General features: G+C 47.2%; 1 long non-coding RNA gene across 1 annotated transcript in view; it reads left to right on the forward strand.

Annotated features, from left to right (window-relative positions):
* The window catches only part of LOC132663295 (uncharacterized), a 30,588-nt gene that overhangs the window by 1,230 nt on the left and 15,218 nt on the right, over positions 1-14,140 (forward strand). The window contains exon 2 of the long non-coding RNA XR_014135956.1: positions 7,921-8,008. This is a non-coding gene — a long non-coding RNA (uncharacterized LOC132663295). The remainder of the gene's footprint in view (positions 1-7,920; positions 8,009-14,140) is intronic.

Here is a 14,140-nt window from a genome sequence, read left to right on the forward strand (position 1 = left end):
CCCCCACTCGTGCTCTCTCACTCTCTCTCTCTCTCTGTCTCAAAAATAAACATTAAAAATTTTTTTTAAAACACTCTTTAAAAAAAAAAAAGAATGAGGGGTGCCTGGGTGGCTCAGTCAGTTGAGCATCTGACTTCGGCTCAGGTTATGATCCCACAGTTCATGGGTTCAAGCCCTGCATCAGGCTCTGTGCTGACAGCTCAGAGCCTGGAGCCTGCTTTGAATTCTGTGTCTCCCTCTGTCTCTGCCCCTCCCCTGCTCACACTCTGTCTCTCTCTGTCTCTCAAAAAATAAAATAAAACATTTTAAAAATTTTAGTAATAAAAAAACGAATTGGTAATATTAGTGTGCTACAGGGCAAGTTTTGCAAATTTTGATGTATCTCTCAGCATTTAGTCCCTCTTGCAGAAATTAACTTTCTTACTTTAATTTCATCTGCAATACATTCTTTTTGGTAGTGAAACTTTGGGAATAACCCAGTGCTCATCAACCTATTTTATTTTTTTAAAGATTTTCTTTTTGAGTAATCTCTACACCCAACATGGGGCTTGAACTTACAACCCTGAGATCAAGAGTTGCATGCTCTACTGAAATCATGAGTAGGGGAGGGGCAGAGAGAGAGAGAGAATCCCAAGCAGGCTCCATGCTGAACTTCAAACCCCTGACCCGGGGCTGGTTCTCAGGACTGAAAGGTCATGACCTGGGCTGATATTAAGAGTCAAACACTTGGGGCACTTGGGTGGCTCAGTCAGTTAAGCGTCCGACTCTTGGTTTTGGCTCAGGCCATGATCTCACAGTTTGTAAGATAAGCCCTGTGTAGGACCCTGCACTGACAGTGCAGAACCTGCTTGGGATTCTCTCTCTCTCTTTCTCTCTCTGTCCCTCCCCTTCCAGTGTTTTCTCTCTCTCTCTCTCTCTCTCTCTCTCTCTCTCTCTCTCTCTGTGCCACCCCTTTCAGTGCTTTCTCTCTCTCTTTCTCAAAATAAGTAAAAAACATTTTAAAAAAAGAAATCAGACACTCAAGTCACCCAAACACCCCTCACTTTCCTACCTTTACTCACTACACTAAAAATCTTACAATGTAAATTGGTGATTGGGGACATTAATGTTCAACCTAACTGAAAATTTAAATACTTATGAATGCAAAGTCAAGCAAATTGAACAGATAGAATTGTTTGTCATTGGTGTGGAAATTTTTTAAATAGAATACAAATAAAGTGAATCTCACATCATTTTTTTTTATTCTTTTTTAGCCTAAAATACAAACAAGCCAAAGGAACCTTAAAAGACCCGTTTTCCCTCCATGACAACTATTATTAACATTTTGGTAGATTTCCTTCTCTTTTTTTTTATGTATACACATATCACATCCCTTTCCTACTTTGTCAATAATAAGTAGTAGGAAGCTTATCTTGTAAAGTACTTTTTCACTCAAACATTATTGAGAATATCTTTCCATGCCAGTAGGTCTACATTCACATCTTGTATGTGACTATATGGCACAGAATTGTCTCCAATTTTATTTTTTTTTTAATTTTTTTAATGTTTATTTATTTTTGAGACAGAGAGAGACAGAGCATGAACGGGGGAGGGTCAGAGAGAGAGGGAGACACAGAATCTGAAGCAGGCTCCAGGCTTCTAGCTGTCAGCACAGAGCCTGACGCGGGGCTCGAACTCACGGTCCGCGAGATCATGACCTGAGCCGAAGTCAGACGCTTAACCGACTGAGCCACCCAGGCGCCCCAAATTGTCTCCAATTTTAAGTATATCCAATTCTCCCCTATTATGAACAGCATGAGGTACATACAATAGTTCAAAATCCAATTAGGAATGAAAATGCAAATAGAAAACAATTTTTAATCAGAACAAAGAAATAAAACTGCCAAAAGATGCTAAAACTTCTCTGAACTTCCCCCCAAATGCCACCAAAAGTGTTGATGTGTAGAAAACTAATCATTTCAGCTAATTATTTGTTTCAGGCAACATGCCATTTGATTAACTTACTTATCCCATAAACTACTTTCAGTCAAATTGTTTTACATTTGGGGTTTTCAGACTCTTCTGAGCCACCAAATCCTGTGTATAACTCAGGAGCCCATGTATCAATCAGTAAGAAAGGAGCTGCTCTGGCTGAAGGGGCAGGGATGGGTACCAGTCCTTCAAAGGCCCCTGGTCTCTCTGAAATCACTGCAGTCATAAAGATTCTCCTTCTCCTCAAAAAAAGAAAGGACTCTTAAGCCTCGCCCAGGTAATTGTCACCTTTCAAACCCACTTTTCAGATAGGGAAACTGAGATTCAGAGAAAGGTAACAACTTGTTCGAGATCCCCCAGACCTGGAACATCCAGATCAGGGCTCTATCCCTTGCCCCAGGAGGCCACGGCCCCTCACCCAGGAGAACTGGGGACTAAGTGGCTTGGTTGCGGAGGGGTAGGGGCACAGGCAGATGGTATATAATTACATACCATACCACAAGATGGTATATAGTCTTGACCCTCTCCAATGACCAAACTCCCCTTTCCACAGCTCAGCCTCTTATCCTCAGAGTCATATGTGGGCCTTCAGGACAGACTGGACAGAGACTAAGGCAAACAGGGTCAGGAGGCACAGCCACCTGTCCAAGGGAAAACATCCTGTGATTCGAGGAACCAGAATTCAAAAAATAAGCCTGTTCCACTCTAAAGCCAATGTCATACGCCTAATTTGGCATTAGAAACCAGGCATAGGGGTACCTGGGTGGCTCAGTTGGTTAAGTGTCTGACTTCAGCTCAGGTCATGATCTGGCAATTCATGAGCTTGAGCCCCACATTGGGCTCTGTGCTGACAGCTCAGAGCCTAGAGCCTGCTTCAGGTTCTGTGTCTCCCTCTCTCTCTTCCCCTCTCCTGCTCACACTCTGTCTCTCTCAAAAATAAATAAACATCAAAAAATTTGAAAAAAAAAAAAAAAAAAAAGAAACCAGGCATCGAGCTCAGACCTGCCACTTTCCAGTATGAGCTAAAGTTATCAGGGAAGACTTCTTAGAGGAGGCAATCTCACTGACAGAAGTTGGAAGATGATACTGACGGAGGTGTATACCCCATGCTGTTCATAATAGGGAAGAATTTGAATGTGTGAGAAGTATTTGAGTGTGCCTGGGTGGCTCAGTCAGTTGAGCATCTGACTTGATTTCAGCTCAGGTCATGATCCCAGGGTCATGGGATTAAGCACCCTGTCGGGCTCTGTGCTGAGCTTGGAGCCTGCTTAAGGCTCTCTCTCTCCCTCTGCTCCTTTCCCCAGCTCTCTCTCTATAGAAGAAGAAGAAGAAGAAGAAGAAGAAGAAGAAGAAGAAGAAGAAGAAGAAGAAGAAGAAGAAGAAGCATTTGTGTCTCTGTGTATGTCTATATGTGAACATGTATATGTGTGAGTGGGCCGGTGTGTGTGTGCACCTACCTGTGTGTGGTCTTGCATGTGAAAACCTCTCTGTGGGTGTGTGGGTACACACACACACACACACACACACACACACACACACACAGTCATGCACACATGAACATGTGCCCATTCCACTGGGTTAATATTTTCCTGCCTGCGTCAGCCTGGTCCCAGTCAGCAGGCAGCTCACTGCAGGAACGTGCCCTATCTGATCTGGTCAGGGGCTGTGGGCCTGGAACAGGGGGCTTGAGTGGGCAGGAAGCCCATCTCAGCCCCCCCAGAGAAGGCTGCTCTCTCTCCACTCTCCTGCTCTGCCTGAGAAAAGAGGCAGACCCAGAGGCCAGGCAGCCCCAGTGTGATGCTTCTTCCCTTCTCCCAGCTCACACTGGGGCTACAAAGTGGGGCAGACTGCCTGCCTGCCTCTAAAAGAGTAAAGCCAGCTGCTGCCCGAGTACCTCCCACTTCCCTTATCTTTGCCTAAATTCTGAGGCCTCCCCGCACACAGGGGAAATGCTCACAGGGTGCTCCCTTTCAGCAGGAAAGCAGCCTTAAAATGACTGTGCTAGCCGGTGTGAAGGTGGGATTTAATTTACAGCTTTCCAGGAACACAGTGACTGTACAAAGAGCCTATAGAGAGGTCTATGTGGACAGGGACTGAGACACAGGCACCCACAGGCCTTGAGCCTCAGCCAGGAAGGCTCAGTGGAACACAGAGACCCCAGGCAGGGTGGGACCTTCCCAGTTCCCAGGCCTCTCCCAGTGTCAATGGAGGGTCTTTCCTTGCCTACACTGGTCCTTGTGGTGCAGGCTGGGCCAGAGTGGGCTGCACAGAGACAGTCTCTTCTGCTCTGGGCACAGCCTAAGGTCCAGGATGATTCAAACCCAGGTGTCCTGGCACCTAGCCCAGCGTGAGGATGCCCTAATGCATCTCTGTTTGGGAGATCCAAGGATGGAGCACAGAGAGAGGAGGATGACCCCCAGGAAGAGGAGGTCCCCGGGGACAGCAACTGTTTCTCACAGTACAGACTTCGAGGCTTCCCACCTCCCTCAGGCTCCATCTCCGGGCAGTCTCCTCCCCACCCTATAGCCATATTCTGATATTCATGGCCCTTGCCACGTTTGCCTTTGTGGGCCCATTCCTTCATAAAAAATTTTTAAAAAATTATATTATGTAACCATGTTGGTCTAAAGACAGATATATCAATGTTGTATATTAAAACATTTTCTTCAACTGACAAGTTCATTTAAAATTTTAAAACAAAGCATCTTTTTGTAGGCCCTTAAATAGAACATCTTGGCAGGCACAGCACCTTCCGTTTCCAATGGAGAAGTCAGCTCCGCGCATCCCCAGTGCCCTCTCCCACCGCATAAAAGCTGCTATCTCCCCAAGCCTGTCCACATGGCACCCCACTGCTCCAGAACAAATGAACCAACATCTTTCTCTTGTCCTCTGTCTCTCTCTCTCTCCTTCATCTAACAAACATGTCTACCTTCCCCTGCTTCAATCCAACCTCATCAAGACTTCTCCCAATTCTGTCCACTTTAGCTTCATCAGTCTTTTTTTTTTTTTTATGAAGTATTTTGAAGCTTATTTGTTTTAGGAGAGACAGTGAGCAGGGAAGGGGCAGAGAGAAAGAGAGAGAGAGGGAGAGAGAGAATCCCAAGCAGACTCCATGCTCAGCACAGAGCCCCGACTCGGGGCTCCATCCCACAACCGTGAGATTACGACCTGAACCGACATCAAGAGTCGGATGCCTACATCCGAATGCCTGAGCCACCCAGGTGCCCCTTTATTAAGTATATTAAAACAAATTCCCGGCGTTATGTCATTTCACTCCTATATTCTTCAATATTCTTCTATAAAATATATGAATATTTTCTTAATCACAGTACCATATCCAACGAAATGAACAATTCCATGGAATTAGTGAGTACCCATAATTATTTCAAAAAGTGTTTTTGCATTAATTTGAGTCAAGATCTAAACAAGGTCACACATTACACTGGGTAAGTGCTCTCTTAAGCAGGAGCTGCACCTCTTTCTCCCTCTGATTTGTTCATGTCAGTGACTTGTAAATATGGTTCTGTGGGAAGTCCATGTTCTGGATTTATCTGTTTGCTTCTTTGTTGTGTCATTTAACGTTTCCTCCATTCCCTATGTTTTTTAGAATATTCAGGAAGTTAGCACTCATGGGTGTGATTTTATTTAGGTTCAATGGGGGGCGGGCAGAGGATCCTTTGTAGACCATGCTATGTGCCTTCCTTTTGTGTCCTATCCAGAGACAATATTCAGTTGCTTAGTGATGCTGACCAGTCAGTGGGTCCAGAAAGTGGCAGCCTGATCCCTCCATTGTCAAGTTCCCAATCAGCCATTCACTTTCTGGTTTCATCCTTTGATTTCTGCCTAAATTAACTTTAAAATCCTTCCACACTAGAAAAGAAGGGTCAGATAATGGTGGGGTGTCAGGTACCTGCTTAATTAGAGCAAAAAGAGGAGTCAGGATCAGGGAGGCTTTGTGAGAAAGCCGACTTAGGTGGTGGCAGAAAAGAGCAGTGGAAAACCCAGGGACCTCCTGGCCTGGAGCCTGAGTCTTGGGCTGGTTTGGGGTTAGGCTATTCACAGGGAGAGGCTCCCCGATGCAGGTGATGAGCTATGGTTCATAGCTCAGGCTTTATCCTAGGCAAACCTGAGCTTGAATCCAGTTTGGCTTCTTTTTTATTTAAATTTTAGTTAACATACAGTGCAATACTGGTTTTAGGAGTTGAATTCAGTGATTCATCACTTCCATACGTACCCAGTGCTCATCTCAATAAGTGATCTCATTAATACCCATCACCCATCTAGTCCATCTCCCACCAGTTCAGCTTCTTAGTTGGTGCTGGGTGGTTTTGGGCAAGATTTTTAATTGTGTGTCTTCATCTGTATGATGGAGATATACTAATCCTCACCTTGCAGGGTTGTTAGGAGAAGAGATTGAGTTGGTACACGGCATGGCAAGTGTCCGGTAGAGAATAAACACTTTGTGGAGAGGTGGAGAGGATGTCTGTTTGAAGAAAGGGAACCTGGATGCACCCCCCATCTGCCCTGACCAACTCTTGCCTGACGCCAGGTCCAAGCTAGAAGGGTGAGGGCAGAGTATACTATGCTCATTCCACAGACAGCAAGACCAAAGCCCATGGAATTCCACCCAGATTTTTTTTTTTTTTTTTTATGTTTTTGAGAGATGGGCACAAGTGAGCAAGCGGCAAAAGAGAGACAAGGAAAGAGAGAGAAGCAGGGTCACCAGGACTCATGTTTTGCCCAAAGCAGGGCTCAAGCTCACCCCATGTGGGACTCAAACTCATGAACTTTGAGATCATGACCTGAGCCGAAGTCAGATACTTAACAACTGAGCCATCCAGACGCCCTTTATTTTTGTTTTTTATTTTTTCAATTTTTTTCTAAAGTTCAGCTATTTATTTTGAGAGAGAGAGAGAAGAGTGTGGGAGAGGCAGAGAGAGGGAGAGACAGAATCCCAACAAGCTCCATGCCATTAACGCAGAGCTGGACTTGAGGCTCAAACCCAAAAACCGTGAGATCACGACCTAACCCAAGATCAAAAGTCGTACGCTTAACCAACTGAGCCACCCAGGCGCCCCTCACCCAGGTTTTAAGCTGCTCCAGCCAGGCGTGTCTGCTCTCTTGGCCCTTCCCAGTGCAGCCTGGCTGCTCAGCAATCCGGACTTGACTCCCTGGTTGCCCCCTTGGGTCTGGGGGTGGGGCTGCCCCAGGCTGCCTGCAATCACTAGCTCCATCAAACGAGCAGTCAGCTCACAAAGTATCTGGGAGATTCAGGCGTGACAGGACCTGGGGCAGGCAGCCTCTTAGGGATTCCCCAGCCTGCACAGCAAAGTGTGCATAGGTGCACAACAGATATATGTTAAGAGAACTGAGTTCCCCTTTCCCTGAGTGGGAGAGAAATAGGTTGTCAGGGAGGACGACTATACCTGTGGGTGGGGCAAGGGGGCGTGTTTTGGGAATCCCAGAATTTGCGGCTCCAACATCCTGAGTCCTGGGGCGAGCAGCTAGAGCAGGGCAGAGAGCCACGAACTTTTCAATCCTGCTGCTGTTCCAGACTGTTTACTCCTTCCCTGCCTGCTTCCACCCACAACCCTGGCCCCAGGTAGCCTCACTTTGTGAGTCAGCAGTAGTAGCTGTGGGGTGGAGGGTCAGAAGCACCCCCTCTCCCTAGCCACCACATCCTTTTTACAACATTCATTAGTCTGGGTACTAGCATCCCCTGCTGAAGATTTAACTTCACTCCTTTGACCTGAATCCCCTGGAGGCACCACCATAAGCTCTGTCCTCAGACACCCTACAAGAGACTGGCATGACCAGCCTTAGAACTAGGGTGCTACTCTGAGGGGAGACACATCGCTGCATCCTGCCCAGCCCACACACCTTTATTGTGGCTTCCAAGTTTTCTTTTCCATATCACCTGTCGCACCTTCCTTGTTTTGTTGACTTTAGTGCTGTCTGTTTGCTCTGGCTAAGCCTACAGCCCAGGATGGAAACTCTGAACTCATGAAGTATGAGCCTGAAAGACAGCAAGTTGGAGGTAAGGACAGAGAGGGGGTTGGGGTGTGGAATATGAGAGAAGGCATATTCCCAACCTTAGTCTAAGAGCACTGCTGTTCACCCCCAGGAGGCAAGAAGGGTTGGGAGGTGCAGGGATGGGTAGACAGACTTTCCCAGCCTCACCAAGGGCAGGTCGTGTCCTGTAGTGTTAATTGGTTTTGAATCTCAGCCCCAGAACTCTGAACACTTCACTTCTCCCGGAGGTTTGAACACCCCTTGTAGGGCAGAATGCAAGTCCCCCTGGAGGTTACCTGCTTTCAACCCCTAGTCCTTCAGCTGAACAACACAGGGAATGGCACCCTTCCCCTTGTGAAGCCCCAGGACCAAGCCTTGCAAACTTTTCAAACACCTCCATGAGCATCTGTCACCCAACAGCCTCGAGGGGTGGCCCTGCAGGGATTATGGCCTCTCCCCATTTTACAGTGAGAAAACTGAGCCCCAGAAAAGGTAAAGGGAGATCTCCAAAGTCACTAAGAAAAAGCCTGGAGTAGAAGTGAGGGTTCCTGGCTCCTAGCCCAGACTCTTTGTCCCACTTCAAGCATCTCTCAGATCATGGGGCACGATGGAAAGGTGGCACCAGGCCCTGGGCGCTGGGGCAGGGGCCAGCACACCCAGACGTGGATATGCACGCACACTGCATGCCAGCACACACAATGCCACCCTAACCAAGGGCATGGGCGACCTGGGATTGACATGCTTTCCTCATATCCCCAGAGTGTACACCACTCAGACCCTTCAGTCCTTGCTGCCTGCAGAGGGGATGAAAGAAAGCTCTGGCTTGATGCCCACCTGTTGCACTCACTTCTCCTGACCTACCTATGTGGTCTGTGGGGTGCATGCCCTCTCAGGATTAACACGAGGGAGCCACCATGGCCTGCATCCAGGGGCTTAAGGGATAAGCTTAGAGAAAACCACTGCTGTCACCATGGGCTTAGAATGCCCAGCCCTGCCAGCTGGTCTAGCCAAGCCCTCCTTGGGGAGGATAAGCTGTCATCAGAGAACCCTTCTCACCTGCCACCCACCCAGGCTTCCTCTGATGGCTCACCAGGTTCTGAAGCTGCATTCTTCTTTCAGGGAGACACCTGCACCCATGCACATGTGTTCTGGGAAGAGCTATGAGTTCACCCATCACTCCTGCCTCTTACTGCACCCACCCTCCACACCTATGGCCTACAACTTTGCACAACCCACATGGGCTGTTTGTGTTCAGGGACCTACTGGCCTGTATGTACAATCAGACATGGGCACACATCTCAGACTCAAGCATGTAACACAGCATATACCCTACATAGAGGAACACACAGGTAGGTGTTCCACTCTATAGGCCCCCTGCCCCTTCCTGGACCAGGGTCATATGAGGGTGAGGGGGTGAGTCACCTGCCAACCTGTGGAACCTGCTGAGCCAGCAGGATGGGAAGCCCTAAGCTGACAGATGTGGCTTCAGGGAACCAACACCCGATGTGAGGCCTGGCCTGCCACCAGCCTCCAGCAACCCTCAGTCCTCCACTTCCACAGAAACACCTCTACTCCTTTCAAATTTCAATTACACACACACACACAGATACACACACACACACACACACACACACACACACACACACACATATATATATATATATATATATATATAAAATTATATATATATACATATATATATAATTTTTTTAATTTATTTATTTTGAGAGAAAAGGAGAGAGAGCAGGGGAAGGGCAGAAAGAGAGAGAATCCTAAACAGGCTCCACACCAGCAGCAGCACAGAGCCTGACACGGGGCTCAAACTCACCAACCGTGAGATCGTGACTTGAGCCAAAGTCAAGAATCAGATGCTTAACCGACTGAACCACCCAGGCTCTCCATAAATACTTTTTTAAATATATGTGTCTGCAGCTGAGCCGCCTGTCACTGTGCCTCAAGGGCTACAGTCAAACTTCTGCTATTAAATACAGATGCCCTGTGGGGAAAACCAGGGTGGTAGCAGGACCTATCCTCTCTCCTCTCCCCTGTCTAAATCCAAGGCCTCTACCTATGCTCTGTCCATGGAAGCCCTCCCTATCGGTGATAATTCACAGGTCTCACTCTTAGCTTGCATACGCTTGAGCCAAGAGCTGCACTCTGGGCCCAGGCAATCCCTGTCCCCTATTGCCCTCTCCCACCTGGGTATTCCTGCTCAGGGGTCTGTCCTTGAGAATGGGAGCTCTCTGAGGATGTAGGGCAGTCCACAAACAGAGAACTGGAAGTTTCTCACCTCTGGGTGAGTGTATCACCCAGCAAAGGGAGGAAGCTGGTAAAGCTTACCTCCCCTGGCTCCTCATAATCTATTATGACTCAAATCCTGTTGGTCTGAAGACTCTCATCAAGCTCCTAATATATCCCAGGTGTGTCTATAAACATCTGGTCAACTTTGTGTGTGCATCAAGATTCAGAAACCTCACTCTAGGCCTCACTATCTTCCTAGTCTGAAAATGTGAAGTATAGTGGTTGAGAGTATGGCCTCTGAAGCCAGATTCCTGGGTTCAAATCCCAGCTCTGCTGCTTGCTAGTTATTTCATCTCTCTATTCCCTAGTCATCTCATCTGTAAAAAGGAGACACTAGTGTCTACCGCATGAAGTTGTTGCAACTTATTAAATGAGTTAATAACACACAACAAAAGCTTAGGAGAGGGCCTGGCCTATACTAAGTGCTAAGAGTTTGCTCCTATTATTCTCTCTCCCTCCACAAATTCAGCACCTTATCATCTGTCTCTAACAATGGAGTCTTCACGCAGCTGTCAACATGATCTAAACACAAATCTGAAGGGGCCTGTCCTGTACTCAAAACGCTTGCATGGCTCCCATGGCCTTTGGGATGGTGTGTGGTTCCCTAGCCCTGCTCAAAAGGCCCCTCACATCCACCAGCCTCACCATCTCCCCTCTCACTTTGCCTTGAGCACCTGGACTCCCCTGGGTCCTCTCTTCCCAGAACTTTCTGTCCTGTGATGTGCTGATAAATGCTTAACAGCTGGCTCTCCGGGAAAAAATGTGTGCATCTGTATACATACAGAAGTTTATTATAAATGCTATTGGTATAAAGCTGTAAAATAACACAATTTACAAATAACACTAAAGTATACAGTGACCTTTATGGTAAATTCTACAATGCCAATTACTTTATGTAATACTTTCTTTAATTTTTGCCCACTCTAATATCTGTAGTTTACTCGGTTGCAGTTCATCCAGGATTTGACGAAATCTGACCATGAACAAATGCTTGATTACTATCTGATTCAAAAAAAGTCTTCACATCATTGACTAATGAGTATAGTTCTAACATAAATGTTGGTTGATATTTTTATTTATATTAAAGGGTAAGACAAAAGTAAAAGAACAAAGACATGTGTTGAAACTTTACTTATTTGCCAATGATGTAAGTGATCTTTTTTGCTGAATTGAATGATAGTTTTCAAACATTGGAAGAATGTTTCCTCAAGGTTTTGTGTTATTCACAATGTAGTGGCTACAGACATGACAAGCTTTTTCTTTTTTTTTTTAAGTTTTTTTTTTCATTTATTTTGAGAGAGAGAGCATGTGCACATGGGAGGGGCAGAGAGAGAAAGAGGGAGAGAGAGAATTCCAAGCAAGCTCTGCTGACAGTGCAGAGCCTGACATGGAGCTCGAGCCCACGAACTGTGAGATCATGACCTGAGTTGAAAGATCCCTGCTTGGGATTCTCTATCTCCCTCTCTCTGCCCCTCTCTTGATTGTTCTTCTCTCTCTCTCTCTCTCTCTCTCTCTCTCTCCCTCCCTCCCTCAAAAGTAAATAAACATTTTTTTTAAAATAAAAGATACAATTGATATAAATAACTTCAAGAGTATGCACAATAGTAAAATGCAGTAACAATTAGAACGTGATGAGTTTATTACCTTTGTTTTTAAAAATTTACATAATTACAGGTCGCCTGAGTGGCTCAGTCAGTTAAGCGTCTGACTTTGGCTCAGGTCATGATCTCCCAGTTCAGTTCATGAGTTTGAGCCCTGCGTGGGGTTCTGTGCTGACAGCTCAGAGCCTGGAGGCTGCTTCAGGTTTAGTGTCTCCCTCTCTCTCTGCTCCTCTCCCACTTGTGCTCTCTCTCTCTCAAAAATAAATAAACACTTAAAAATTTGGCAAAATTATACATTTATATAATTTAATTTTTAAAGCTTTATTTATTTATTTTGAGGGAGGCAGAGACAGCGCAAGTGAGGGAGAGGCAGGGGGGGTGGGGAGAGAGAGAATCCCAAGCTGTCTCCATGCCGCCAGCCAGCGCAGAGCCCGACCTAGGGCTCAAACCCACAAACCGTGAGATCATGACCTGAGCTGAAACAAAGAGTTGGACACTTAACTGACTGAGCCGCCCAGGCCTCCCTGATTTAATTTTTAATAATGGCTGTGTGTAGTAAACAGTTTGCAAAATTCCTGAAAATGTAACAGTTGGCTCTTGTGAACCTGTGGGGGTGGCTCCAGAACCTCTGCCCACAGCCTCCCTGGCAAACGCCAACAGGCCCTTCTAAACTCAGGGATCCATTACTCTGCCCTGACCTTTCCCAGGCTTGATGTGGGGCCTCCTGTGGGTCCCTGCAGCCATGTGAGCTTCTCTCTTTCATGGCCAGTGAAGGCTAAGCTACCTCACTTATTTTCAAGCCTGTTTTCCCTCTGGGTAGGGAGAGAGGGAATGAGCATGTGGACCAACAATCTTGTTCACCTCTGAATCCCTGGGGCTTAGAAAATGCCTGGCCGATAGAAGACACTCAATAAATATTCGTGGAATGAAAGAGGAGGAGCTGAGGAGCCTTGCAGAGGGACACTGGGGAAGAGACAAGATTAGGGAAGTTGGGGATGAGAGGTATTAATCCAGGGACTCAGAATGTCTGGGAAGGAAGGGTGAGAATGTTCCCTACTTGTCCTGAGAGCTTTCTGATGAGCATGTCTGATCTGGCTACTTGCATGCTAATGCACCACTCTGCCCCCAAAAGGTCCAGCCTCCCCTATCTGTACCCCCACTCAGCCCAAATTTGAGCTGAGTTTTCTCTTACCTTCCAGGACTTCAGAAGTAACTTATAACAGAGACTCCCTGGTCTTCAGTGACCAGGTTAGGGGACACTTTGTCTTTGATAGGCAAACCCCAAGGAGATTCTCCCCATTTCACTGAGGAACAACTGAGATCCAGGGCTGGCAGGTGTCTGACCCAAGCCTTAGATGTCCCAGGGCTTCCTCTTGAGTTATGAATTGCCCCAACCCTGGCTGAAGGCTACATGCTACCTTGTTCCCCAGCTCATCCTGTCCATCTGCTTTGCCTCCTAACAAGACAGTCCTCACTCTAGTGGAGGAGCTAAGTGGTACAGCTCTTCCCCTCCCTCCTGGGAAGGAGCCCAAATAAGGAGGCACCTCATGCTCCCTGATCCACCATCACTTGCCCCTCCTACAGTCTAACCTGAATCCCACCTGCTTTCATACCTCCTTTCCTTCCCAGAAATGGACCTTGGCTCCCACCCTAGAAGTGAACTCACCAAAGAGCTGTTCTCCACCCCCCAGCCCCTCCCCAGCCCCATGGCAGAGCCAGGAGCCTAGCCCAACCCAGCTTCTGTCTCTGCAGTTCCTGAAGGCCGTCACTGAGTGAGGGCAGCCGGCCTGCTGGAGCCACCTCTCCCATCCTTGACCTTTGCCTGGGATATACCTCATCTACACGCTCTACACAACACATGCACACACCCTATCCTGGAGCCCAAGCTCCACTGTCCACCTGTCCAGACTTGCCTGCTGTCCAGCTGGCTGACACACCCAACCCAGTGAGTCCCCTCTGGTGGAATGTCTCAGGTCAGAGAGAGAAAGAGAAAGAGGGAGCCTGAGGGGGCAACTTCCCATCATACCCATGGCTGACATCCCTTCCTCAGCTTAGGAAGTTCCATGAAGGACCCCAGGACCCAGGTCACCAAATGCCCTAGTTTTATGAATGGGCAAAGTGAAACTCAACAGGGAATTGAGGGTGTGGGCCCCAAGAGCCAACCCAAGGCCTCAGGGGTGTTAGTCAGGGACAGGACTCGAGCAGGGGCTGGACCCTATGCATAGTCTCCTATCCCTGTCTCCTTGCTGCAAACC

The sequence above is a fragment of the Panthera onca genome, chromosome D4 (assembly GCF_046562875.1).
Source record: "Panthera onca isolate mPanOnc1 chromosome D4, mPanOnc1 haplotype 2, whole genome shotgun sequence".
Classification (NCBI taxonomy): domain Eukaryota; kingdom Metazoa; phylum Chordata; class Mammalia; order Carnivora; family Felidae; genus Panthera; species Panthera onca.